Here is a 27,860-nt window from a genome sequence, read left to right as displayed (position 1 = left end):
AGAACAAGCAGGGGGTGGGGGTGGCAGAGGGAGAGAGAGTCTTAAGTGGACGCCACACTGAGCATGGTGCCCGACATGGGGCTCCATCTCACCAAAAGTTGGGCGATTAACCGACTATGCCACCCAGGCACCCCTCACAATTTTTATGAACTACGTTTAAAAAATCATTCTAGAACTAAATTAAGAAGCAGCACTTAGGTGTTTTTGTCTGATACAGGAAGAGGCAGTAGGTCTTTTGAGACATATTTTTGGGTAAGATTTAGAAATGTGGGTTACTTGATAGTTTAGTAGGTAAGTTAATAACCGGGTAACATGCAATGTACAAAAGGCAAACATATGATTCCATTACCTACTTCATCCTGGAGAGAAGTCTTTTTGGCCTATTTTAAGTACTTCTTTGGATCTGGCCCCCCCCCCCTTTTTTTTTTAACAGACTTTACTTCTAAGAGCACCTCTACGTTCACAGCAAAACTTAACAGATAGTACAGAGTTCACATATTCCCTCTGCCCCCACATATGCACAACCTCCCTGACTATTAACCTTGGGCACTGGAGTGGTACATTTGTTACAATCGATGAAGTTATGGTGACATATCATTAATACCCAAAGTCCATAGTTTTCATTAGGGTTCACTCTTTGTGTTACATATTAAGTGAATTTTGACAAATACATAATGACCTGTATCTAAGATTACAATATTATACAAAATGATTTCAGTGTCCTAAAACCTGTGTTCTGCCTGTATGTGTCTCAAAAAAAACCCTCTAGCCCTTGGCAACCAACCCCTGTCATACAATATGTAGCCTTTTCTCTTTGTCTTACATAAGTTTTCCCTTTGTCTTTGCTTGGTTTGGTAGCTCTTTTCTTTTTAGTGCTGAATATTATTCCATTCTCTGGATGTATCACAGTTTATTCATTTACCTACTGAAGGATTTCTTGGTTGCTTCCAAGTTTTAGCAATTATGAATTAAGCTGTTATAAACAACCATGTGCAGGTTTTGTGTGGATGTAAGTATTCAACTCCTTTGGATAAATACCAAGGAAGAGGATTGCTGGATCGTATGGTAAGAGTATGTTTAGTTTTTAAGGAACTGCCAAACTGTCTTCCAAAGTGGCGGTACCATTTTGCATTCCCACCAAGAATAAATGAAAGTTACTGTTGCTCCACGTCCTTGCTAGAATTTGGTGTTGTTGGTGTTCTGGATTTGGGGCATTCTAATAATAGGTGTGTAGTGGTATCTCATTGTTGTAATTTGTAGTTCCTGAATGACATATGATGTTGAACATCTTTTTATATGTTGATTTGCCACGTGTATATCTTTGTTGAGATATCTGTCAAGTCTGTTGCCCACTTTTAAATCGAGTTGTTTTCTTATTGCTAAGTGTTAAGAGTTCTTTGTATATTTTGGATAATAGTCCTTTATCAGATGTATCTTTTGCAAATATTTTCTCCCATTCTGTGGCTTGTCTTCTCATTCTGACAGTGTCTTATGCTGAGCAGAAGTTTTTAATTTTAAGGAAGTCCAGCTCCTCAATTCTTTCTTTTACAGATCACGCCTTTGGTCTTGCATTTAAAAAGTCATTATTGTACCCTAAGTGATCTAGGTTTCTTCCTGTTATCTTCTAGTAATTTCATAGTTATGCATTTTATATTTAGGTCTATGATCTATTTTGAGTTAATTTTTGGAGAAGGGTGTAAAGTCTATATCTAAATTTTTTTTCTAGTTGTTCTAGTACCATTTGTTAAGATTGTATTTTCTCCATTGTATCATCTTCGCTGTTTTATATGAAAGATCAGTTAACTGTATTTATGTGGGCTTTAAATTTTATTTTTATCACCTTTAAATATTTTTATTTGAGTATAGTTGACATGGGCTTTAAATTTTTGAATGAGTTTGTCATATCCACAAAATAATTTCCTGGGATTTTGATTGGAATTGTATTGAATCTATAGCTCAAGTAGGGAAGAATTGATAACTTGACAATCTTCCCATCCATGAACATGGAATATTTCTACATTAATTTAGTTTATCTTTAATTTTGTTCATTAGGGTTTTGTAGTTTTCCTTATATAGATCTTACACATATTTTGTTAAATCGCCCTAAATCATACCTGAGTGTCTAATTTTTTAAGGTGCTCATATAAATGTATTGTTTTTCAATTTCAAATTCCACTTGTTCATTGCTGGTTTATAGGCAATTGATTGACTTTTGTGTATTAACCTTGTATCCTGCAACTTTGCTGTGATTGCTTATTAGTTCCAAAAGTTCTTTTTTTTTTTTTAATTCTTTTGGATTTTCTGCTTATGCGATCATGTCATCTGTGAACAAAGACAGTTTTATTTCTTCCTTCCCAGTATGTATACATTTTATTTCCTTTTCTTGTCTTTTTTCATTAGCCTGGACTTCCAATATAATGTTAAAAAGGAGTGGTGAGAGGAGACATCTTTGCCATGTTCTTGATCTTATCAGGAAGTCTTCTAGGTTCTAACCACTAAGTATGATGTTAGCTGTAGGTTTTTGTGGATTGAGGAAATTCCCCTCTATTCCTAGTTTGCTGAAGAGTTTTTATCATAAATGAATTTGGATTTTGTCAAATGCTTTTTCTGTATCTATTGATATGATCATGGGACTTTGCTTTTTTAACTTGTTAATGTGATGGATTACATTAAATGATTTTTGAATGTTGAACCAGCCTTGCATACCTGAGATAAATCCCACTTGGTTGTGGTGTAAAATTTATTTTATACATTGTTGGGTTCAATTTGCTAATATTTTTCATCACATTTCTGTTAATAATTGGCTCCCTCACGGCATGCTGATCAAATATTCAGTTAAAGCTTTGAAAAATAATGTATATGTTGGATGACAGAATTGAAGACCAGTTTTTTTCCTCTATAGGCTGAATTGGCTAAATCTGCAAGATAGAATTTAAAGCACATTATGTAAAGATTTTTTGAGAATCAATTTAATGTGCACAGGTAATGGCACAAACTCTCTGAGTTGTAATCCCAGCTTTCCCATTTGTACACTGTGTAACCTTGAGCCAGTTATTTAACCTCTCCATGTCTTGGTTTCTTCATCTATAAAATGGCGGTAATGGTGTTACTTATCACATAGGGTTGTTATGAAGTATAAAAAAGTAATATATGTTAAGTCTTATAAAACAATAGCTGGCACTTAGTAAGAGCTGATTAAATGTTAACCTGTGATTATTATACAGTTCTGCACTTAGATTCAGTCTAACTCAGTTGTTTAAGATGTGAGTGATATGACTTAGCACAACTGAGAAAGATTAGATATCTTAGTCTTTTGTGGATTGTAAACTCAGGAGTGATAGTGTGATTTGGATAGGATAAGAGTTAATGTAGTTTAAGGGTCTAAAAGAGTGGTTACCAGCCTTGATACTGCCTATACCATTTCCCACTAAATTAGTTTGAAGAAGAATTAAAATTTAATATTTCTGAGTTTGCCAGAGTCTAGGAGAAATATTCAGTTACTTACAAAGAAGAGGAGCTGGATTGAGGAAACCAACCAAAACATTCCTGGATTTTGGCATAAGATCCTGTAAAAGAAGGAGGGAAAAGTTTCATGCCTTTCTTTCTGATGGCCTGTCCCTGAGCTGCAGACACAGGGTTAGCACTGAGTGGAAAATTGGGCTGCTCTTCTTCTCTTCTAGTGACTGTCAAACTTAGAAAAAATTATTTATATAAAAGAAAGGCTTCCTTTCTCAGACCTAAACTGAACACCCTAATAGTGCAAACTATGTTCCTTCCCCCCGACCCTGATATTTAACACCTTTACCTTACTGAATTTTTTCCATAACTTTTACCTTGTAACTAATGATACAATTTACTTATTAGAATTAAAGTCCCACAAAAGCTTTTTTCACTGAAGCACCTAGAACAATGCCTGGGATAGCATAGATGCTCAGTAAATATTTGCTGAGTGAGCTGAATGAACCAAAATCTCAGGCTGAAGCTCAATATATTACACCAATATGAGCATAGCAGCTTTAAATGAAGCCATGGCAGGGACTTAGAGTTCTATCCATTGGTTCCTGTCCTCTTCCACCCTGTGGAATCTTAAGTATCACAGTTTGAAAACTGTTTTACAGGTGATGATCTGTGTAAGATTGCTGGGTAGGATTCACCCATTTTATTTTATCTTTCTTTCAATATCTAGAAATAGTAATTCCCAGAAAACAGCTGGGCCTGAGTGGGGTGATGATGGATACCTGGAGTTGGCTACAGAAAGGCTCATTTCTTATGGGAAATATATTTCCTAAACTGTCGAGCTCTATTATTACAAGCTATGGTTGAGAGAGAATGGCTGGTAGCAATGTATATGCTATCAATTCAGTATATCAGGGAATATTATCATGCTGATGTTTTAGATATTTAAAATCAGAAAATATAATAAAGATGAAGATAAATCTGAAATATAAATAAAAACAAATGAACCTGTGTTTCAAGTGAATAATGTAACCACACTGAAGATAACTGAAGATAAGATAGTACAAATTTTTCAAACTCAAGATAAAAAGAACTATAAACAAATAAGGAACCCTAGTCTGTAGGCTGGTATTTTGTGATGGTATAAATTGGCAATTTTAAAACTATTTTCTTTCTTTCTTTCTTTCTTTTTTTTTTTTTTTGACTATTTTCTATTAAGATTGAGTAACTTAATGGGGGAGAAGGGAAGGTTCCTCCTTAAAATTGCAAATAAATGTAGAACTGTTGGAATTAGAAAATGACCACTTCAGAACAATTTAAGTAGTACTTTCACACAAGAATAATTTGCAGGTACCAAACTGTTGGGTGACAGTTTGATGAGGAGTGTGATATTTATATAGCTTCAGGATAATTCCTTACAAAATACTAACTTACTGCAAAGAGAAAAACAGTAACTTTACAGTGGAGAAACTTGGCAGGATACCCTTTAACCAAGTGATCAAAGTTAGCATCACTGATAATAGGACACAGTAACCTCTTGCAGCTTTTGATATGTGTGTGAAGGACCCAATGTTACTTTGTGACATTCCTACAGAAAATGCATAACCTGAATTTAAACAGGAGAGACCATCAGACAAATGTAAATTGAAGGATGTTCTATAAAATATTTGGTCTGTATTCTTTAAAAGTATTAGTCTTAAAAGACATAGACTGAGGAACTGTTTCTTAAGATAGGATTCTAAAGAGACATTACCACTAAATGCAGTGCATGATCCTGAATTGGATTCTGGACTGGGGAAATCAACAGCTTTAAAGGACATTTTTTTTTTTTTTTTTTAAAGATTTTATTTATTTATTTGACAGAGAGAGAGATAGCGAGAGCAGGAACACAAGCAGGGGGAGTGGGAGAGGGAGAAGCAGGCTTCCCGCCGAGCAGGGAGCCCGATGTGGGACTCGATCCCAGGACCCTGGGACCATGACCTGAGCCGAAGGCAGACGCTTAACGACTGAGCCACCCAGGCGCCCCTTTAAAGGACATTTTTAAGTCAGTTAGTGGCATTTGAATATGGACTCTAATTATGTAACAGAAAGTTTAACATTGATACAATACTGATTTGGTTAGCTGTACTGTAATCTATCTGTCTTCCTAGGAAGGTACATGGAAACACTGAGTGCTAAAATGGTACAATGTGGGGTGCCTGGGTGGCTCAGTCAGTTAAGCGTCTGCCTTTGGCTCAGGTCATGATCCCAGGGTCCTGGGATCGAGTCCCACATTAGGCTCCTTGCTCCACTGGAAGCCTGCTTCTCCCTCTCCCACTCCTCCTGCTTGTGTTCCCTCTCTCACTGTCTCTCTGTCAAAAAATAAATAAAATCTTAAAAAAAAAAAAAAAGGTACAATGTCTGCAACTCACTCACATGGTTCAGAAAGAAAGGTGTGAAAGAGAGAATGACAAAGCAAATGGGGTAAAATGTAAATAATTGGTGGTATTTGCAAGTTATATAAAGATAAAAAGTTACCTAAAAATTCCTAAGTTACAGTCATCTTTTCATATATGGGAGTTGTGATTGAACAACTTGATTTTATTAGTTATTTATAGAATCATTAAAAAGTACAAAAATTATTCTCATCACTTAGAGAAAGTAAAGTAGTGAAGGAAATGCTGATTAAGTAAAAAAAATTCCAAACTGTTAAGATACAGAGCAAAAGGACCTGAATTTTTGTTTGGAGTTCTGTCATGACCAAGTAACCTCATTGAGCACCTCACTGTCCTATATTCATTTCCTTCGACATGTGTACAGTAGGTTTTTTTAAGGACTTCCTAAACATTTCGTATATAACTAATAAGTTTTCTTTAAAAAGCGTGCTTTGTAAAAATCAGATTGCCATGTTTCAGACAAATACTTTAATAAATTTATTAAGAAAATTTGAAGACCATTTTTATAATTTTTTTGTTTATATTTTGAAAGTTTTTATTTAAATTCCAGTTAGTTAACATACAGTGTAATATTAGTTTGAGATGTACAATTTAGTGATTCAACAATTCCATACATCACTTGGTGGTCATCACAAGTATGTTCCTCAGTCCCCATCACCTGTTTAACCCATCCCCCCACACACCTCCCTTCTGGTAACCATCAGTTTGTTCTCTATAGCTAAGAGTCTGTTTCTTGTTTTGTGTGTGTGTGTCTTTCTCTCTTCTTTTCCTCCTTTGCTCATTTGTTTCTTAAATTCCAGATATGAGTGAAATCATACGGTATTTGTCTTTCACTGACTGACTTATTTCATTTAGCATAATACTGTCCAGCTCCATCCATGTTGTTGCAAATGGCAAGATTTCATTCTTTTTTATGGCTGAGTAATAGTCCACTGTACACATGTACCACATGTTTATTTATTCATCAATCAGTGGATACTTGGGCTGCTTCCTATATCTTGGCTATTGTAAATAATGCCGCTGTAAACATAGGAGTGCATGTATTCCTTTGAATTAGTGTTTTTGTATTCTTTGGGTAAATACCCAGTAGTGCAATTGCTGGATTGTAGGGTAGTTCTATTTTTAACTTTTAGAGGAACCTGCATACTGTTTTCCACAGTGGCTGCACCAGTTTGCATTTCCATCAACAGTGCACAAGTGTTGCTTTTTCTCCACATCCTCACCAACACCTGCTGTTTCGTGTGTTGTTGATTTTAGCCATTCTGACAGGTGTGAGCTGATATCTCATTGTGATTTTGATTTGAGTTTCCCTGAGGATTAGTGATGATGAGCATCTTTTCATGTGTCTGTTGGCATTTTTGCAATTATTTTTGTTGCAAGGGAATATTTTAGGGAGTGGAAGTTCTTTATTAAATCTTTAGCTACAGTGACATACAATCATTTTAATAATTTTTATGTAATAAATTATTTTGATACTTGGTATAATTCTTATTAGACTGGTGACATTCATAAAAACTCACCTTGATAATAGTATCCATGAGCTTCTAACAAAATTATTCTATAGGGTTTATGTAAAACGTTATTCCTATCATTCCTTTTAAAAAAGGTTTTTACCAAGGTTCTAAAAATAATGAGGCATATTCAAATACATTGCTTACAGTTTTTCTTTGTTCTAGAAATTTGTGAAGTAAAGATTATTTAAAGGTATTTTTTTCATACTTTTCTGGATTAAAACAAATTTTGAGTATAGTTGATACACAATGTTATATTAGTTTCAGGTGTGTAGTATAGTGATTCAACAAGTTTATACATTATGCTATGTTCACCACAAGTGTAGCTACCATCTGTCACCATACAACACTATTATAGTACCATTGACTGTGTTCCTTTTAGTCCCATGATTTATTCATTCCATATCCAGAAACCTGTATTTCCCACTCCCCTTCATCCATTTTGCCCAACTCCCTACCCTCCTCCTCTCTGGCAACCATCAGTTTGCTCTCTCTATTTATAGATCTGATTCTGTTTTTGTTTGTTTGTTTATTCATTTTTAGATTATACATAAGTAAAATCATATAGTATTTGTTTTTCTCAGTCTGACTTATTTCACTTAGTATAATACCCTCTTGGCCCATCCATGTTGTCTCAAATGGCACGATCTCATCCTTTTTTATGGCTGAATAGTATTCCATTTACACACACACCCACACCCCCCCCCCCCCACATCTTTCTTATCCATTTGTCTGTTGATGACACTTAGGTTGCTTCCATATCTTGGCTATTGTAAATAGTATTGCAATAAACAGGACTGCAAATAAAAAATAATAATAATAAAAAAATAAAAGGTTTTTATATTGTATTACTAAAACCACCCCTTTCAAATAAACACCTGACTGTATAACAAATAGATAATGTTATAGATAATTTACTGGTAAATGCAGATATTAATAGAAATGTGTTTATTAATTGTAAAATTCTTTGATTGAGATTCCAAAGTCAGCAATAGTGACACTTTAACTTGTTTGACCAGTGAAATGCTAGTTAAAATGGAGTAGTCATGGGGCGTCTGGGTGGCTCAGTCAGTTAAGCATCTGCCTTCAGCTCAGGTCATGATCCCAGGCTCCTGGGATCAAGCCCCGCATCAGGCTCCCTGCTCCGAGGGAAGCCTGCTTCTCCTTCTCCCACTCCCCCTGCTTGTGTTCCCTCTCGCTGTGTCTCTCTCTGTCGAATAAATAAATAAAATCTTAAAAAAAAAATGGAGTAGCCATTCCTTGGTAGTAACAATAGTTCTACCCTGCTTTGATGGCATGTCTCTTTCTTTTTTTTCCCTCCTTATAAAAATTCCTTCCTACCATTGCCAGGAATCACTCCTTGTTGACACAGCTCTTCATATTTTGAGCCCCTTGAATACTTACTACCAGTGTTAGAAAGGATATGTGTAGAATGGAATTTGTGGGAGTTGTCAGCAAACAACAGTGTTTATTCTGTTTGTCTCTTTCTTTGTGTGTATACAGTATTTCATATTTCAAAGATTCAGTAATTTACCTCTTAGGCATTTGACTTGTATCCAGGGGAATTATTTATTAGAATTAGAGGAGGTGTGGTTATACATTAGTGTGTGGATTTTATAGTTTCTGTGGTAACTTGGAGTGGTCATCTTTCTTATATCATTAGAATAAAGTCCTGTTTTCTGGGGGAAATTGAGGACCTCCTCTTTGTATTTTGTATACCTATGTTTTGTTTGGAATTACTCTATCAGTGCAATGCAGCAATTATGTTACTAACAACAATTTTGTGAGATGTTTATTATTCTCATTTTACAGATGAGGAAACTGAGGCTTGGTGAAGTTACGAAACTTGTCCAAAGTCACACAGCTTGTAAAGGGCACAGCCAAGATTCAGAGCCAGGTCTGTCCAACTTCAAAACTCTTAATTATAGCCATGAAACTTTGAAATAGCTGTTAAGTATCAACCTATGATAAGTTGTATTGCTATTAATACTGCTTAACTGTTGTTAACTGTTACTGATAATTTTTTTAATGGTAAGTTTTTTGTCTATGATAATTTTATGTATCTTTTAAATATTGTGAAAAGAGGTGTAACATAGTAATTGAGGGTCTGGGCTCTGGAGACAGACTCCTGGGTATGAACCCCTAAGCTTTTCCACTTACTTGTGTGACATTGGGAAAGTGACTTAACTTTTTCTGTACCTCAGTTTTCCTGCCTGTAAAATGGTGATAGTAATATGATCCACCTGGTAAAGTTGTGAAGATTAAATTATTTAATATATACAAAAGCACTTAAAACAGTGCCTGACATATAGTAAGCATTCAATAAATGTTAGCTACTGGTATTATCATCTCCTAGCAGTTAGTAAAACAAATGATTGTTACTTCTAATTCTATTAGGAATTTGAATAAGGAAAGTTTAAGCAGCAATATAAGATATCACAAAATTCACATAAACCGAAATTAAATTTGAGTAAGTTAGACCTAAGGAAGATCATACATTTGATCAATTTTAGATCTATGGTAGAGCAAACTGGACAACTGCTTATGGATCTCACACGTAGAAGTATATTTTATGTATGAGGATTGTACATAGGTCCACTATAGATACCCTATGAGCCCCATATGATCATTGTATTATGAATGTGTTTTGTCTGTTTTCCTCTTATAGATGCAATTTATATTCAGAATAAATGTTTACATTTTTAGGTGGCTTTTAAGGAGATATTTTGGCAGTGTTCACATATAATTACCAAGAACCAAAACCTTATGTGTTATGTAAAATGTTAGCAACATTTCATCACTTGCAGGAGTAGTTACCAGAACTTAACATTGTGTTGAATGTGCACACTGATTGTTCTTTGAACCAGTGGGGCCACAGCACATTCAGCTAGAACTCAGCCGTGTACTGATCATATACTCTTCACTCATACTTCTTTATTGCAACTGTAAGAATTCTGAAGTGCCATATCCACTATTACTACAATTCAGTTAAAATATCTGTGATTAGTGACTAAGAAGTTTATACCAATTGCAAAAATACCCATAAATGGTAGTAATTTAGTCAAGGTATGCAAATATTCCAAAGCTATAATTTTAAAATGGGACTTGCCTTGTAGGGCACCTGGGTGCCTCAATCACTTAAGCGTCTGACTTCGGCTCAGGTCATGATCTCAGGGTCCTGGGATTGAGCCCCGTGTCGGGCTCCCTGCTCAGCAGGGAGTCTGCTTGTCCCTCTCCCTCTGCCCCTTTCCCTGCTTGTGCTCTCTCTCTGTCTCTCTCCCAAGTAAATAAATAAAATCTTTAAAAAAATAAATAAAACGGGACTTGCCTTGTATATGAGCCCAAGATTTCTGTAACTTTTTTTTTTTTTAGAGATCTTTGTAACTTTTAATGTACACATGCATTTAATTCTCTTTATTTCATGATACTGAGTCTTACTGTCCTTGAACATGGTATGTCTTTCTAGTTATTTAAATATTTAAAAATATCTCTCAGTAAAGTTTTTTCTTTTTCTCCGTAAATCTCTCTCAGGTCTTCTCTTTGAATGATTAGATATCATATTTCTTATTACTATCATAAATAGTGTATTTTTCCTCTTTTGTTTTTCCTTTCCATTTCTATTTGCTGATGTAAGCTTTTTTGGTATATAATACAGATCTATGTTCAGTCACCTTATTAAATTATTTTATTAAAATACTGTGAATGCAAATTGTGTCTTCCTTCCCAGTAGTTACATCTTTTCTTTTTTTTGCCTTACTGTGCTAATTAGGAATTCCAGTACAGTATTCAATACAAGTGTTAATAGTGGGCATTCTTATGTTGCACTTAATTTTTAAAAGCAAGTGCATCTTATGTTTCACTATTAAGGATAGTGTTTACTGTAGATTTTTGATAGATGCTCTATAGGTTAAAGACATTTCTTTTTTTTTTATTTTTTAAAGATTTTATTTATTTGACAGATAGAGACATAGCGAGAGAGGGAACACAAGCAGGGGGAGTGAGAGAGGGAGAAGCAGGCTTCCCGTGGAGCAGGGAGCCTGATGCAGGGCTCGATCCCAGGACCCTGGGATCATGACCTGAGCTGAAGGCAGACGCTTAACGACTGAGCCACCCAGGCACCCCGTTAAAGACATTTCTGTTGCTAGTTGGCTGAGATGTTTTTTGTTTGTGAAGATCGAGTATTACCACTTTTTCTATACTTGTGAGAAGATCATATAGTTGTCCTTCCTTATTCTGTTAAGGTGGTGAATGGCATTTATAGGTTTTCTTATGTTGAATTATCCTTGCATTGCTGGAATGAACCAAACTTAATATGATGGTCTTTTTTTATATGCAAGTGGATTTAGTTTATTAGTATTTCATTTAGATTTTTGCATCTAAGTGCATGGGTGATATTGGCCCATAATTTTATTTCTTATGTTATCTTTGATTTTGGTATTCAGATTATAGCAGCCTCAAAGAATGAGTTGGGAACTATTCCTTTCCTTCCCCTGCCTCCCCTAAGGATTTATATAAGACTAGAATGATCTGTTTCTTGAAAGTTTGGTCGAACTTCTGTTCCAACTGTCTGGGCTTAGTATTTTTTGAGGAGGTATGTATTCAGTTTTCTAAATGGTTTTTTTAAAAATTTCTGTTTCTAGTTAGGGCAGTTTTTAGAAAAAAAATTTTCTTTTTTAGGAATCCATCCATTTTGTCTGTATTTGGCATAAAGTTGTTCATTCTTTTCTTATCTTTTAAATTTCTGCTTAGTATTTCTCTTTTTTATTCCTAATATTTTTTGTGACTTTTGTTTTCCTTCATCAGTCTTATTAGAGGGTTTATATATTTTCTTAGCTTTATCAAAAACCAGTGCTTGACTTTGATTTTCTTTATTATATGTTTTCTTTTTTTTTATTAATTTTTGGCCTTTCTCCTTTACACACTTTTTTTTTTTTTTTTTAAGATTTTATTTATTTGACAGAGAGAGACACACAGCGAGAGAGGGAACACAAGGAGGGGCAGAGGGAGAGGGAGAAGCAGGCCTCCTGCGGAGCAGGGAGCCCAATGTGGGGCTTGATCCCCGGACCCTGGGATCATGACCTGAGCTGAAGGCAGACACTTAACGGACTGAGCCACCCAGGCGCCCCTCCTTTACACACTTTTTAAGTGAAAAGCAGAATCTAACATTAGGGTATCTCATATTTTCCAAGGACAGGATTTCAGTAGGCTGTGGGAACAGCTGGACCCAGGGGCTTACAGTGCTACCAGGACCTTCTTTCTTTTTCCTTTGAGTCTTCTTTTCCTCTTGTTGTCCACTGGCTTTTCTACTATTCAGTCTACATGGCAGAAAATGGTGATAGTGAACCTCTGAATTTGATGTCAGTTCCAACTTTGTGTGCTCTTGATTCTTCCAGGGAATTCAGATTTTTCCATCTGGATCACTTCTTTCTTTTTGGAGATTTTTTTTCTTTAGAATTCTCTTTAATGGGATTTTCTGTAGTAAACTCTCAGCTATTTTGTCTGAAATCTATGTCACTTTTTTTGGATAGATATTTCATTAGGTATAAAATTATGGGCTGGCAGTGTTTTTGTAATCATTGAAAGAGATAATTCTTTCCATTGTTGCTATTGATAAATCAGCTGCCTAATAATTATTCATTTAAGTGAATGTGTTGTGTTTTGTTTTGTTTTTACATCTTGCTTCTTTTGAACTCTTTATTTTTTGGTTTTCTGAAGTTTCATATGCTGTGTCTAGGTATAGATTTCTTTTTATTTATCCTGTGTGAGGCTTTTACTGTGAATTGCTTATTTTCCCTGGAAAAAATATTTGTGGTTCTTCTTTGAGGCCCAGGAAGGAAACACATTGCTTCAAGAGGATATACCTTTAGTTTTTTTCCCCCCAGATATCGCAAGGTACTGCAATTTGGTGACTAAATTTATCCTTTGAGGTTTTGGACCACCCTATTGGGGTGACTTTGGATTGCAAATATGTGTCTGGGCCTGCTTTTCTTTACAACCTCTTAGGAATCCTTGTTCTCTTCTGCATCCGGAAGACAAATTTCCTTGTCCTTTGGTGATGAAGGGGTGGCCTGGGTTTACTTATCCTGTTCAGTCTTTTCCTGAGCATGAAACTTTTGGATGGGGGGGTCCCAGCTTTATGGAGAAAGGATCTCTTGTTAGAATTTCCATTTGGGGTGGGTCTTATTCTTTGATTTCTCTTCTCTCCCAAGAGATTATCAAAATTAAAGCTTAATTTGTGAGTTAGGCAGATGTATACAAGATAAAAACAATTTCATTATGCCACTTATCTCTTTGAGTTTCTGCTTTCTCATAGATTTTGGTCTGGTTATTCCTTTATGATCTTGTCAGCTCTTCAGTGCTTTTAATATTTTTTGCAATAAAATTTTACCCATCACTTTTAGCTGTTTTCAGTGAGAGAATTGGGTGAATAATCTAGCCTAGTGTGTTACTGGAAGTGGAATTTTATTCAAATTTCTTTGGGTTTTCTTTTTTCTTTTTCTGATTCCTTCAGATAGATGCTTAATTCACCACTTATTAGGCTTTTTTCTAACATAAGCATTTTTTAAAAAAGATTTTTATTTATTTATTTATTTGAGAGAGAGAGAGAGAGAGAGAGAGCAAGCCGGTGGGGGAGGAGTAGAGGGAGAGGGACAAGGAGACTCTGCACCGAGCTTGGAGCCTGATGTAGGGCTCGATCCCACAACTTGAGATCATGACCTGAGTTGAAACCAAGAGCCAGATGCTCAATTGACTGAGCCACCCAGGTGCCCCTCTAATATAAGCATTTAAAGCTATACATTTATAAGTAGTTCATAAGGTTTGAAACGGAATATTTTCAATGTTATTACTATTTTTTTAGAGGGGGAGGGGCAAGGTAGGGTTGGGGAGAGAGGGAGAGAGAGAGAGAATCCCAAGCAGGCTCCATGCTAAGTGCAGAGTCTGATGCAGGGCTTGATCCCACGATCCCTAGATCGTGACCTGAGCTGAAATCAAGAGTTAGACACTTAACTGACTGAGCCACCCAGGCGCCCCTAATTATTTTTAACTATATATATTTAAGGTTTTTAATTTGCTATTATAATTTTTAGTTATACTTGCTTTTTTAAATCACAGCCTATGATCCACAAGTCCACAAGTCAGTCAGCCAGTTTTGAAATACGTGGATTTTAAAAGATTTATCTTTTTATTATATTTAACATACCTTTCAAAAAACCCAGGATTTTCAATTTGGATCACAAAGCAAGACTCAACTCTGCGCTGTATTATAAGAGATGTACAGAATGATTTAGAAAAGCTAAAAATAAAGGGAAAGGCAAAAATATGCAAGGCAAATGAAAACAGTAAGAAAGCATGTTGCTCTGTGAACATTCTTTCTGGGGGCTTTTTCTCCCCTTCCTGATCACAGACTTTAGTGAATAACCAATATTCCATATCACTGAGATTTTTTGAGATTCTTGGAAGACTGGTTTTACATTAATAACTGAATGGTCATTTTTCTTCTCCTCCCCCGTCTTTCCTTCTCCTCTTCCTCTTTTCCTTACACTTTAATATCTCTGAACTGGGATCCATCTCTCATATTGGTATGCATCTTATTACTGGTGATACTTCACAATTAAGGAACAATTAATTAATTTTGGCAGCATTTTTTCCTTAGTGCAACATATCCTGCAATCTCTGGTATCTTAGTTTTGGTGAAATATACATTTTTACGTATATATCATGACACTTCATTCCACCCCATCCCCTGCTTGAAATGCTCCTCTTCTTTGTCTTTCCTATCCTATGTTTATATCATTCAAGACCTTAAGGATGGGGGTGCCTGGGTGGCTCAGCCTGTTAAGTGTCTGCCTTTGGCTCAGGTCATGATCCCCAGGGTCTTGGGATTGAGCCCCACATTGGGCTCCTTGCTCAGCGGGGAGCCAGCTTCTTCCTCTCCCTCTGCCTCTCCGCCACCCAGCTCGTGTTCTCACTCACTCTGCTCTCTTTCAAATCAGTAAGTAAAAAATCTTAAAGACCTTAAGGGTGGAAATAATCTTTAGTTTCTCATCCCGGTACCTGTTGTTCCACCACCTAGCATAATATATTGTTGGACACAGTGTTTAATTAACAATTAAGAGAAGTGTGTACATATAATGAATCATAGCATGGGCTGTGACATATTTGTATTAGTGACCAATTTTCTTAGCTTGTTGGTAAGAGGAGATAAATACCTACGTTTTGGATAGAAAGAACAGAATCCAATGATTCCTACATTAAGCAAGTTAGAGAATTCATTGGATCAATGCTTAGTCATTTGATGATGTTCAAGAGTTTAACCAATGAAACAAAAAAAAAAAATTACAAAATATAAACACTGTGAAGGAAATAAAAAGAGTAGTACAATACAGAATAACAGAGAATGGCATTTAGAAAGAGGAAGAAAGAAGGGCTTCATCAGCGAGAAGACATTTAGGTTGAGGACTTGATTAATGAGTGAAAGAAGTTGTTGAAGGGACTGAGAGAAAAGCATTTCAGACAGAGGGAAATAGCACGCCCAAAGTGGGAAAGAGCTTTCAGTTAACTGAAAGGCTCATAGTTGGTGGAGTGTCACCTCAAGGTAAGAGAGGCAGGCAGGTATATTAAGCTGTACCTTAATATGCTAACATTTACTCAGCATTTGTGGTGTTCTGGGCACTGTTCCAAGCACTTTTTCTTAGGCAATGTGAATTATTCTGCCATACTGACTTCTCAAATGCTGAGAGTTTGGATCGAATTTGAAGATGCATTAGAAAGCCTTGGAACTATTATGCAGTGCTATGATCCATTTTACATTTTTAAAGATGACATTGGCTACTTTGTACACAGTTGATCAGAAGGAGGCATATACTAGTCAGGTAAGAGGCAAAGTTGTTTTGGACCTTGGTTCTGATGGTGGAGATAAAGAGCAGTGGACCGATTTAAGATAATATTTTACAAGTCTTATGTTAATGTCTTGGATAAGGGGAGAGGATTGTGAGGGAAAGAAAAGAGATCCCAGAGGGTTAAAGAATTGAAGAGATGTTGTGTGTAGATAATATGTGAAGTTATTTGTCAGTTAAAGGGGAGCAGAGCTGTTTTTAACCTTCTTATTTCTGTAATTTTTCCAGTGACATTTCTGTCTCTCTCTTTTAAATTCTTGGAACCAAATATATTTTTATTCTAGTCTGCCTCTCCAGATTCCAGCACCTTTTTCTCATCCCACACTTAACAGATGCTTAGAGGAGGGAAGTCAGTGTAAAAGTAGGATAGCATTCTCAGCAATTCTGCCCTTTTTAATCAGGATGTTCCTTGCTAAATCGGTCCTTGCTATATCAGAGGAAAACCATTTTGTTTTATAAGTAAATTAAGGTTTAATTCTTGAAGGAACACCATCTTAATGAAGTCAGTTATGTGTATTTGTATTGTGGGGTTAGGGGTGATGTTATTATTATTATTTTTTTGTCGTATGTATTTTTATGTTAAGTCTTAACATGCCTTAAAAGGTAAAGGTGATTATAGCTGAATCGCAAATTCAGTTCACCAATTGTTTTCTCAATTGAAAGGCAAGAGATCGGGCGCCTGGGTGGCTCAGTTGGTTAAGCAACTGCCTTCGGCTCAGGTCATGATCCTGGAGTCCCGGGATCGAGTCCCGCATCGGGCTCCCTGCTCGGCAGGGAGTCTGCTTCTCCCTCTGACCCTCCTCCCTCTCATGCTCTCTGTCTCTCATTCTCTCTCTCTCAAATAAATAAATAAAATCTTTAAAAAAAAAAAAAAAAAAAAAAAGAAAGGCAAGAGATCAACTAAAAGATAAAATTGGTTGTGTAACTAACTGAAAGACAAAGTTCTTGGAAGAGATAGCTTTAAAAAAAATGTTTCTTAAATATTACAGATTCAATTTTTGAAGCCACCTTTGACTGCAGTTTCAAGTAGACAGGTTCTTTCCTCATTTTATGAAGCTCTAGTTTTTCCTTACTATCTTTCAAGAGTGAATAAAGAAGCCACATATCAAAACCAAAGAAAGAATTTTGTGGACAAGATGAGTGGGAAGATTAGAATGAAGGCAGAAACTGAAAATTAAAGTCAAATGGTAGATAAGGATCATGAAATACTGTTTTAATCCACGGTTCTTAAGTTTTGGGTAGTTACATTATCCTTTGAGATTCTGATGAAAGTGGAACAATCTGGCCCTGGAAAGTGCACTGACACATGCACATTCAGATTTGTACATAATCTTAGGGCATTGCTAAATCTAAAGAGCATGTACGATTCATGATGCCCTGGTCAAGAACACATGGTCTAAATGGCAATCAGGGCTGGAAGTATGTGGCTGGAGAGTTTCAATATTCAAACTGTGACAGTGTTCCCTTCTCAAATACCAGTCTTTAGGACAGCCAAGATTAATTTGTTGTTTTTAAACCTCTGGTGTGACAGCTGATTAAGCAAAACAATTTTTAGTTTTAGCTATTGAAAAATTAGAATAATCTGCTTTTAAAATTTTTTCTTTGAAAATGCCGTAGATGGCAGAGTTTTCTGAAATAAGGCAGTATTGTATATTCAGGATACCCGAACATAAATAGCCTACTAAAAAAAGTTGAACCGGAATATAAACAAATTTCAAATTCACCAATACCTATGTATATATAGGAACTAAATGAATGTTTCTTTTGGGAAGTTGGTTTAAAAAAAAACAAAACCGGGGCGCCTGGGTGGCTCAGTTGGTTGGGCGACTGCCTTCGGCTCAGGTCATGATCCTGGAGTCCCGGGATTGAGTCCCGCATCGGGCTCCCTGCTCGGCGGGGAGTCTGCTTCTCCCTCTGACCCTCCTCCCTCTCATGCTCTCTGTCTCTCATTGTCTCTCTCACAAATAAATAAAATCTAAAAAAAAAAAAAACAAAAAAAACCAAAACCATCCCTTTGTTCTTTCCACCTTTACATGAATTTAATTTGTAAATTATTTTTTATCACAAAACTGAACTTTTAAAATGAATTTTATTAATCCTGTAAGTTTAGTATTGGGCATTTTTATTTTACTGTTGGTGATGAAGCTGTACTTTCTTTTTTTTTTTTAAGATTTTATTTATTTATTTGACACAGAGAGAGAGAGAGAGGAATCACAAGCAGGCAGAGTGGCAGGGAGCAGCAGAGGGAGAAGCAGGCCTCCCGCAGAGCAGGGAGCCCGATGCGGGACTCGATCCCAGGACCCCGGGATCGTGACCTGAGCCGAAGGCAGACGCCCAACGACTGAGCCACCCAGGCGCCCCGAAGCTGTACTTTCTTGCTGTTCATTTGGCTCAGCTCTTAAGTGGAACACTGAGCCAGTGATGCAACTTAATAGGTTATAAATTCTTTCCTGGTAGGCAAATTATGCCAGTTAGACCAATATTTAATGTAATCCAGAATTCTTAGGATTCATTGATCGAATAGGAGATTGACTAGATGACCTACACTGAATCCTTTGGCCATGGAGTCTAGGATTCCTTACATATTTTTTTTTTTTACTTACTTGATGAAATAAAAGGATTTTGGGGGTGCCTGGGTGGTTCTGTTGGTTAAGCATCTGCCTTGGGCTCAGGTCATGATCCTGGGCTCCCTGCTCAGTGGGGAGTCTGCTTCTCCCTCTCCCCCTCCGCCTCCCCCCTGCTCATGCTCTCTCTCTCTCACTCACTAGCTTGTGCTCTCTCTCTTTCAAATAAATAAAATCTTTAAAAAAATTTTTAAAAAGAATTTTTCTTCATTCTAGGTGTCATAACTTGAATGCATGTTACACATCATAAATAGAAATCAAAGAAAGAAAATTTAAAAATGAAATACTTTATGCATGTGGTACAATATTCTACTTTAAGGTAATGGTGGTTTAATATGGTATTTTTAGCTTAAATTTTAGTGAGTGAACCAAAAAAATGTTTTTGGCAATGGACAGTCAGTCTATTTTTTTTCTCATAACTTTCCCTGTAGAATTCTGGAATACAAATGTGAGGAATAATACAGAATTATATATATTCACATTCAACCATCTTTGTTCAGAGAATGGTAAAATAGTTAAAAGCAATTAAATTAAATTTAAATTTAGGTTCTCTTTGCTATACTACTCAGTGAGTTTCTTCTCTATAGCATTTTTGTGCCTCCCATAGTATGAGCATGCCATGTGGTTCTAGTGCTAGGTAGATGCTTTTCTCATGGCATAGCTCCTAAGCATAAGCCAGCGACTTCAACTATGTTCAGTTGAAAATAGCAAACTGTTCTATACCAGAAAAAAATCCCTGGTTGTGTTGGATTTATTGCAAGATAGTGTTATACTTTATGGATAATATGAGGTATTCCCAAGATAATTTTGAATTTATGTGATTTCTGCTTTTAGTGCTATGTTTGGAATAACTCTGTGATATTAGTCTCCTGAAAAAAGAAGTTTAGCTAATCTAAGGAAATATATGAGTTTACTAATTTTTTTCAGGTGTTCAAAATGGTACCCATAGTTTTATATTTTAGTTTATATATTGTTACATTTGGAGCTAATTAGTAGTGTGTAAAAATTAGAGTAATTTTTACCATTTTGGCTAACTTTGTTCTTTTGTTTGTTTTTCTTATAAGGAAACAATCTTAAATGTCAGGGTCAAATTTCCTATGTGTTTTTTATATCTCTTATATATATCAAATTCGTGCTGTAGTTTTGGGTTGTTTTTTTCTTCATAGTAAACTTTCTAAAGCATACTCCTGTCTTGTCCACTCTTCCTTATAATTTATATATGAGAGGGGCCTAAAGTTAGAGGTGTACTTGTGACTATAGAACAGAGAAAAGCAACAAATATAATTTAGGAGGGAAAAAACTCTAGAAAGAAAACATTCGCATTCCTCTAAGAGTTCTAACTCTAAAGGCCATTCAAAAGCCTCTGGGGCATTCCAGATTTGGCTGGACAGACTAAATATCAATGACTTTATTCTTTTTAATAAAAGTGAGACTTAACTTTTATAACTACATGTGATTTTTCTTTTTTTTTTTTTTAAGATTTATTTATTTATTTGAGAGAGAGTGAGAGAGCACAAGGGGGAATGGCAAAGGGAGAGAGAATCTGAAGCAGACTCCATGCTGAGTGGAGCCCCACTGTGGGGCTCGATTTCACAACCCTGAGATCACGATCTTGAGCTGAAACCAAGAGTCTGTCGCTTAACCGACTTTACCACCCAGGCATCCCAGTGATTTATTTTCTTACTCTTTGTTAGATGTCTCTTAATTATGTGTGTGTGTGTATCTATATTTCTACACTTGCCACCTCTATCCTCAGTTTCAGAAGGGATTTTGCATGACTTGCTTTCCACCTAATTAAAATTATAAAATAGTTGATATATCCAAAAGAATATAGTGTAGGGTATAGAGCATAATGAAATGAAAACTTATGCATCTACTACTCAGTTTAAGAATTAGAACATTACTTAACATTTGCATTATAGGGATCCCAGAAGGAAAAGAGAGAGAAAGGGGGACAGGAAATTTATTTGAAGAAATAATAGCTGATGGCTCCCCAAATCTGGGAAAGGAAACAGAAATCCAGATCCAGGAGGTACAGAGAGCCCCCAACAAAATCAACACAAGGAGGTCCACATCAAGACATATCGTAATTAAAATGGCAAAAAGTAGTGATAAGGAGAGAATTTTAAAAGTAGGATGAGAAAACAGCCACATACAAGGGAAACCCTGTAAGGCTGTAAGCTGATTTTTCATCAGAAACTTCTCAGACCAGAAGAGAGTGGCATGATACATTCAAAGTGCTAAAAGGAAAAAAAAACAGCCAGTGGAACAGAATAGAGAACTTAGAAATGAACCCTCAACTCTATGGTCAACTAATCTTCGACAAAGCAGGAAAGAATACCCAATGGGAAAAGGACAGTCTCTTCAACAAATCAGGCTGGGAAAATTGGACAGCCACATGTAGAAGAATGAAACTGGACCATTTTCTTACACCATACACAAAGATAAACTCAAAATGATGAAAGACCTAAATGTGAGATAAGAATCCGTCAAAATCCTAGAGAACATAGACAGCAACCTCTTCAACCTCAGCTGCAGCAACTTCTTGCTACACACGTCTCCAAAGGTAAGGGAAACAAAAGCAAAAATGAACTATTGGGACTTCATCAAGATAAAAAGCTTATGCACAGCAAAAGAAACAATCAACAAAACTAAAAGCCAACCTACTGAATGGGAGAAGATATTTGCAAATCACATCAGATAAAGGGCTGGTATCCGGGGCGCTCATGTGGCTCTGTTGGTTGAGCATCTGCCTTTGGCTGAGGTCGTGATGCCAGGGTCCTGGGATTGAGCCCTGCATCGGGCTCCCTGCTCATGGAGGGCCTGCTTCTCCCTCTCCTCCCCACTCATGCTCTCTCTGTCTCGCTCTCTCTCAAATAAATAAGAAAATCTTAAAGAAAAAAAAGGGGCTAGTTATCCAAGATGTATAAAGAACTTACCAAACTCAACACCCAAAAAACAAATAATCCGGTCAAGAAATGGGAAGAAGACATGAACAGACATTTCTCCAAAGGAGACATACACAAATGGCCAACAGACACATGAAAAAATGCTCAGCATCACTTGGCATCAGGGAAATAGAAATCAAACTGTAATGAGACACCACCTCACATCAGTCAGAATGGCTAAAACTAACAAGTCAGGAAACAACAAATGTTGGTGAGGATGTGGGGAAAGGTGAACCCTCTTATGCTGTTTGTGGGAGTGCAAACTGATTCAGCTACTCGGAAAACAGTATGAAGGTTCCTCAAGCAGTTAAAAATAGAGCTACCCTCTGACCTAGCAATTGCACTACTAGGTATTTACCCCAAAGATACAAATGTAATGTTCCAAAGGGGCACATGCACCCCAATGTTTATAACAGCAATGTCCACAATAGGCAGCAATGGAAAGAGCCCAGATGTCCATCGACAGATGAATGGAAAAAGAAGCTGTGGTGTATGTACCTATATACAAGAATACCGTTTACATCGACGTGGATGGAACTGCTGGAGGGTATTACGCTGAGCAAAACAAATCAATCAGAGAAAGACAATTCTGTGTTTTCACTTATATGTGGAATATAAGAAACATTGCAGAGGATCATAGGGGAAAGGAGGGAAAACTGAATGGGAAGTCATCAGGGAGGGAGACAAACCATGAGAGACTCTTAACTATAGGAAACAAACTGAGGGTTGCTGGATTGGAGGTGGGTGGGGGAATGGGGTAATTGGGTGATGGGCATTAAGGAGGGCACATGATGTGATGAACACTGCATGTTATACGCAATTGATGAATTATTGAAGTCTACACCTGAAACTAATGATTTACTATATATTGGCTAATTGAATTTAAATTAAAAAAAGAGAGAGAGAGAGGAAAAAAAAAAAACCAGCCAAGAATACTCTTTCTAGCAAGGCTGTCATTCAGAACAGAAAGAGAGAGAGTTTCCCAAACAAAAGTTAAAGGAATCCATGATCACTAAACCAGCCGTACAAGAAATATTAAATGGGGATGTGAGGGCGATCTGGCTGCGACATCTGTCACCCCACTGATCGCCAGGGTTGATTTGGCTGATCTCGTTGGCTAGGCGGGTGTCCCCTTCCTCCCTCACTGCTCCATGTGCGTCTCTCCCAAAGCTGCGTGCTCAGTCGAAGAGGACAACCCAAGGGTATACAAGTAGCTGCACCCCCCCCCCACTAGAACCTCCAAACAAGCTCTCAAGAAATATTAAATGGGAGTCTTTGAGTGGAAAGGAAAGACCATAAGCAGGAGTAAGAAAGTAGGAAGCACCAAAGCAGTGAAATTAAGTATATCTATAAAAATCAGTCAAGGGATTCACCATATACCTAAAACATGGCGGGGGGTGGGTAGTAAAGAATGGGTTTAAACTTAAGTGACCATCAACTTAATATAGACTGCTATGTGCCTAAGAGGTTATATACAAACCTAATGGTAACAAATCAAAAACCACTAGTAAATATACAAAAAATAAAGAGAAAGGAATCCAAGTATATGGCTAAAGAAAGCCAGCAAATCGTAAGAGAGCAAGAGAAGAAAGGAACAGAGAAGAACTACAAAAGCAGCCATAAAATAAGTAACAAAATGGCAATAAATATATACCTGTCAATAATTACTTTGAATGTAAATAGACTAAACACTCAAAAGACATAGGGTGACAATGCATTAAAAAACAAGACCCATTTATATGCTGCCTATAGGAGACTCATTTCAGACCTGAAGACACATGCAAATCGAAAGGGAAGGGATAGGAAAGCATTTATTATGAAAATGGAAGTGAAAAGAAAGCCAAGGTAGCAATACTTATGTTGGACAAAACAGACTTTAAAACAAAGAATATAACAAGAGGGGCGCATGGGTGGCTCAGTTGGTAAAGCATCTGCCTTCGGCTCAGGTCATGATCTCCAGGTCCTGGGATTGAGCCTCGCATCAGGCTCTCTGCTCAGTGGGGAGCCTACTTCTCTCTCTCTCTCTCCCTCTGCCCCTCCCCACTGCTCATTCTCTCTCTCTCTCTCTCTCAAATAATAAAAAAAAAAATCTTAAAAAAAGAATGTAGCAAGAGACAGAGAAGGACACTACATAATCATAAAGGGAATAATCCAACAAGAAGATACAACAATTTTAAGTATTTATGAGAGCACTCAAATACATAAAGCAGCTAATAACAAATATAAAGGAAGTAATCAGTAGTAATACAATAATAGTAGGGGACTTTAACATTCAACTTACATCAATGGGTAGATCATCCAAACAGAAAATCAATAAGAAAACAGTGGCTTTGAATGACACATTGGACCAGATGGAACTGACAGATATATTCAGAACATTCTATCCTAAAAGAACAGAAAACACATTCTTTTGAAGTGCACATGGAACATTCTCCAGAATATATCACATATTAGGCCAGAAAACAAGTCTCAACAAATTAAAAAAGCTGAAGTCATACCATGTGTCTTTTCTGACCCAGTGCTATGAAACTAGAAATCAACCAAAAAAAAAAAAAAAAATCTGGAAAAAAATACAGATACATGGAGGTTAAATAACATGCTACTAAACACTGAATGGGTCAACCAAGAAGTCAAGGAGGAAATAAAAAAATACATGGAGACAAATGAAAACAAAAACACGATGGTCCAAAATCTTTGCGATGCAGCAAAAGCTGTTTTAAGAAGGAAGTTTAGGGGCGCCTGGGTGGCTCAGTCGTTAAGCGTCTGCCTTCGGCTCAGGTCATGATCCCAGCGTCCTGGGATCGAGCCCCGCATCGGGCTCCCCGCTCCGCGGGAAGCCTGCTTCTCCCTCTGCCACTCCCCCTGCTTGTGTTCCCTCTCTCGCTGTGTCTCTCTCTGTCAAATAAATAAATAAAATCTTTAAAAAAAAAAAAAAAAAAAGTTTATAGCAATATAGACCTACCTCAAGAAGCAAGAAAAATCTCAAACAACCTAACCTTATATCTTAAAGAGCTAGAAAAAGAACAAATGAAACTCAAAGCCAGTAGAAGGAAGGAAATAATAAAGATTAAAGCAGAAATGAATGAAATAGAAACTAAAAAAACAACAGAACAGATCAGTGAAACCAGGAGCTGGTTCTTCAAAAAGATCAACAAAATTGATAAACCTTCAGCCAGACTCATCAAAAAAAAGTGGGGGAGGGACTTAAACAAAATCAGAAATGAAAAAGGAGAAATAACAATAACACAGAAATACGAAGGACTATAAGAGAATATTATAAAAAATTATATGCAAACAAATTGGAATACCTAAAAGAGATGGATAAATTCCTGATACATATAACCTCCCAATACTGAATCAGGAAGAAATAGGAAGTTTGAACAGACCAATTACCAGCAATGAAATTGAATCAGTAATAAAATACTCCCAAGAAAAAAAAGTCCAGGACCAGACAACTTCACGGGTGAATTCTACCAAACAGTTAAAGAGGAGTTAATACCCATTCTTCTCAAACTATTCCATAACACAGAAGAGGAGGGAAAGCTTCCAAATTCATTCTGTGAAGCCAGCATTACTGATACCAAAACCAGATAAAGACACTGCAAAAAGAACTACAGGCCAATATCTCTCATGAACATAGATGCAATAATCCTCAACAAAATATTAGCAAATCCAACTGAATACAACAATACATGAAAAAATCATTCACCACGATCAAGTTGGATTTATTCCTGGGATGCAGGGGTCCTTCAATATTCGCAAATCAATCAACATGATACATCAACAAGAGAAAGGATTAAAAAAATGATCATTTCAATAGATGCAGAAAAAGCACTTGACAAAGCACAACATCCATTCATGATAAAAACTCTCAACAAAGCAGGTTTAGAGGGAACATACCTCAGCATATAAGAGGCCATATATGGAAAAACCCAGAGCCAGCATCATACTCAATGGTGGGAAACTGAGTTTTTCCCTTAAGATCAGGAACAAGACAAGGATGTCCACTCTCACCACTTTTATTCAACACAGTATTGGAAGTCCTAGCCACAACAATGAGACAAGAAGAAGAAATAAAAGGCATCCAAATTGGTAAGGAAGAAGTAAAACTTTGACTCTTTGCAGATGACATGATTTTACATATAGAAAACTGTAAAGATTCCACCAAAAAACTACTGGAACTGATAAACAAATTCAGTAAGGTCATGGGATACAAAATCAATATGCAGAAGTCCTTTGCATTTCTATACACTAATAATGAAGCAGCAGAAAGAGAAATTAAGAAAACAGTCCCATTTAGAATTACACTAAAAATAATAAAATACCTAGGAAAAAACTTAACTGAGGACATGAAAGACCAGTACTCTGAAAAGTTTAAATACACTGATGAAAGAAATTGAAGATGACACAATGCAACAGAAAGGTATTCCATGCTCACAGATTACAAGAACAAATATTGTTAAAATGGCCACACTACCCAAAGCAACCTACAGATTTGATGCAATCCCTATCAAAATACCAACAGTATTTTTCACAGAACTAGAACAAATAATCCTAAAATTTGTATGGAACCACAGAAGACCCTGAATAGCCAAAGCAGTCTTTTTTTTTTTTAATTGTTTATTGTTATGTTAATTACCATACATTACATCATTAGTTTTTGATGTAGTGTTCCATGATTCATTGTTTGCGTATAACACCCAGTGCTCCATGCAGTACGTGCCCTCCTTAATACCCATCACCATGCTAACCCATCCTCCACCCCCCTCCCCTCTAGAACCCTCAGTTTGTTTTTCAGAGTCCATCGTCTCATGGTTCGTCTCCCCCTCCGATTCCCCCCCCTTCATTCTTCCCCTCCTGCTATCTTCTTCTTTTTTTTTTCCTTAACATATATTGCATTATTTGTTTCAGAGGTACAGATCTGTGATTCAACAGTCTTGCACAATTCACAGTGCTCACCATAGCACATACCCTCCCCAGTGTCTATCACCTAGCCACCCCATCCCTCCCACCCCACCCCCCACTCCAGCAACCCTCAGTTTGTTTCCTGATTAAGAATTCCTCATATCAGGGGCGCCTGGGTGGCTCAGTTGGTTAAGCGACTGCCTTCGGCTCAGGTCATGATCTTGGAGTCCCTGGATCGAGTCCTGCATCAGGCTCCCTGCTTGTCAGGGAGTCTGCTTCTCCCTCTGACCCTCCCCCCTCTCATGTGCTTTCTCTCTCTCTCATTCTCTCTCTCTCAAATAAATAAATAAAATCTTTAAAAAAAAGAAAAAAAAAAAAAGAATTCCTCATATCAGTGAGGTCATATGATACATGTCTTTCTCTGATTGACTTATTTCGCTCAGCATAACACCCTCCAGTTCTATCCACATCGTTGCAATGGCAAGATCTCATTCCTTTTGATGGCTGCATAATATTCCATTGTATATATATACCACGTCTTCTTTAACCATTCATCTGTCGATGGACATCTTGGCTCTTTCCACAGTTTAGCTATTGTGGACATTGCTGCTATAAACATCAGGGTGCACGTACCCCTTCGGATCCCTACATTTGTATCTTTGGGGTAAATACCCAGTAGTGCAATTGCTGGATCTCATGGTAGCTCTATTTTCAACTTTTTGAGGAACCTCCATACTGTTTTCCAGAGTGGCTGCACCAGCTTGCATTCCCACCAACAGTGTAGGAGGGTTCCCCTTTCTCCGCATCCCCGCCAACATCTGTTGTTTCCTGACTTGTTAATTTTAGCCATTCTGACTGGTGTGAGGTGGTATCTCATTGAGGTTTTGATTTGGATTTCCCTGATGCCGAGTGATGTTGAGCACTTCTTCATGTGTCTGTTGGCTATTTGGATGTCTTCTTTGGAAAAATGTCTGTTCATGTCTTCTGCCCATTTCTTGATTGGATTCTTTGTTCTTTGGGTGTTGAGTTTGATAAGTTCTTTATAGATTTTGGATACTAGCCCTTTATCTGATATGTCATTTGC

The 27,860-nt window shown here is 36.8% G+C and overlaps 1 protein-coding gene across 14 annotated transcripts in view; it reads left to right on the top strand.

Moving 5' to 3' along the window:
* Positions 1-27,860, top strand: part of NUMB (NUMB endocytic adaptor protein) — a 190,448-nt gene that overhangs the window by 74,935 nt on the left and 87,653 nt on the right. For 12 of the 14 annotated variants that reach the window (XM_078053905.1, XM_078053907.1, XM_036117866.2 and 9 more), the window contains one exon: positions 9,215-9,299. The exons of the other annotated variants lie outside the window; for them this stretch is intronic. The gene's annotated coding sequence lies outside the window, so the exon portion shown is untranslated. The remainder of the gene's footprint in view (positions 1-9,214; positions 9,300-27,860) is intronic. 14 annotated transcript variants of the gene reach the window in all.

The sequence above is a fragment of the Halichoerus grypus genome, chromosome 8, assembly GCF_964656455.1.
Source record: "Halichoerus grypus chromosome 8, mHalGry1.hap1.1, whole genome shotgun sequence".
Taxonomy (NCBI): domain Eukaryota; kingdom Metazoa; phylum Chordata; class Mammalia; order Carnivora; family Phocidae; genus Halichoerus; species Halichoerus grypus.
Note: the sequence above shows the minus strand (reverse complement) of the source record. Positions and strands in the feature narration are given on the sequence as shown.